The 2,012-nt window shown below is 47.2% G+C and overlaps 1 protein-coding gene across 2 annotated transcripts in view; it reads right to left on the reverse strand.

Annotated features, from left to right (window-relative positions):
* Positions 1-1,717: 1,717 nt before the first annotated feature.
* yy1b (YY1 transcription factor b) overlaps positions 1,718-2,012 on the reverse strand; it is a 9,514-nt gene continuing 9,219 nt past the window's right edge. For both annotated transcript variants that reach the window (XM_042094815.1, XM_042094816.1), the window contains one exon: positions 1,718-2,012. This exon is cut by the window's right edge and continues 1,155 nt beyond it. The gene's annotated coding sequence lies outside the window, so the exon portion shown is untranslated.

The raw sequence follows: 2,012 nt of genomic DNA on the forward strand, positions 1-2,012 counted from the left end.
TGAATGTAGTTTGAGAATGGAGAAAAGGGTGGAAGGTTTCAAAAAATGTGTTTCAACAATTATGGAAAACTGTAGGCTAAGCGTTCCCTTAAGTTGAGCAGTATATATAATATTTACTATATATAATATATATGACAACACTCCACCTGCAGCGTAGAAGCAGTCAGGATGTAGGCTATTAACACACCACGCACACATTAAAGCGTATACGCACAAACACGAAGGTTGGCACCGTTAATTTAGTGCGACAGATGAGAGGATAATTTCGAATTGCACCCAAAGTGAAAACAACAACGGAAGGAACACCTTTTGCTGTGCGCATGAGTCACATCACCAGTAAATAGACAGTAGACAAGGCGACGTCTGCTGCAGTGGATCTGCTCAGCGGGCTGGGCCACGGCACTACCGAGGGAGCCGTGTAGATTCAGCACCGCGGACAGCTCCCACTCTTCCAGCGGCACAGGACAGGTAGCGGGGCTTTCACGGGAGCTGGCTAGGCTCACAATTAGTCTCTCCTCGCTTGGGACTACGGTGAAATCAAACGGTCCATTTATACTGGCATATTGTGTGTGAGGATAATGACTTCTGGTGGGTGCATCCAGAGATAAGAGCCACATCTAGTCCTATGCATATTGAGGTCTCTCTGGGCTGGGTGTCCCAGACATAGTTAACTAGGCTATGACTTCAAAGCTATAACAACTTCATTAGAATCGTCTGCCCTGCAACATGTTTTTAACAGAGCCTCCGAGCTCCGACCATAAAGTGAGCAGCACCGAGCTTAGCTTGATGTCAAGCATGCTTTTACAATATTTCACCGCTAGAGGTCAGTAAGTCGCCGAATCGTCTTTTCCTGCAAGTGTCCGCTTGGGCAGGATCAGAGGCAAACATTACCGCTGCAGGTGTATTAAAGATTCTTTGGTCACGGTGGTGTGATTGTAACTCGGTTTAGATGCTCTAATGGTCCTCCTGTAATATCTGTTATTGGGGCTGGTGGCTGGTTGTTTAACCACAATGCCATCCATTAAGCAAGGCTACATAGAGTAAGAGCCTATCTCTGTTCTCAAAGATCATCCAGGAGGCCAAAGCCACTGACACGCAGCAGGAAGCACTTCTTTTTGTTTCTTTCCCTCATGCACACACAAACGCTGTGTCTGTGAGAAACACACAGCGGACCAACTCCTTCCACATGTTAAGGCAGCACACCGCAGTGGCCTTGATGGTCACCAGGATCTGCAGACGTTATGGCTGCAAACATCCATGCAGTCCCAGGACGTACAGCGCGTTGTCACGGCCGGTGGCGGAGTGGTCAGCGCTGCTGTGGTTACTCAAGATGCTCACCACGACATACACACACACACACACTTACTGTCACTATCTCTCTTTCTCTCACACATGCACGCTTACTGTCACTATCTCTCTCTCACACACACGGAATGCCAGAGCAGGTCGACAGAATACAGATGACACGAAGATGGATACCTTTTGCTCGTCCCTGCAATATTGTTTCAGACATACCTGATTCACCACGACATGCTTGGAAACGCAATATAATGTCTTCAGTGGACACATATCTAGATTGTCGGTCATCTTCAGCGTGGCTCAGGGGAACGGGACAGGCTGTGCAGGCGTGGTCATCTAGTCGCACAGCGGCGTCACATCAAAGGACATCTGGCCGTGGCCGCCGTGACAGGCTACAGATGCTGCGCTCACACAAGGCTAAAACAGTAGGGACCGTGTCTTTTTTTAATTGTAGTCACTGAAGTACATGAGTGTGTCAGTAAAGTATTAACAAAGAGGATTTTCATGGTCGATGCCTTTACAATACATTCTAACAAAGAAAGAGGAAAAAAAACATTTTTTTTTTTAAGGTCTGTCATTCAACTGATGGACTGGAGGTGAACTAGCATGGGTTTATCCAGACTCCCCCCTCCCTGTGGAAAACATACCGTGACAAACAAACAAAAGCAATTCATGACGAGCAGAAGGGTCTTGGGGCAGTTTACACTCAGTCT

The sequence above is a fragment of the Alosa sapidissima genome, chromosome 6 (genome assembly GCF_018492685.1).
Source record: "Alosa sapidissima isolate fAloSap1 chromosome 6, fAloSap1.pri, whole genome shotgun sequence".
NCBI lineage: Eukaryota > Metazoa > Chordata > Actinopteri > Clupeiformes > Clupeidae > Alosa > Alosa sapidissima.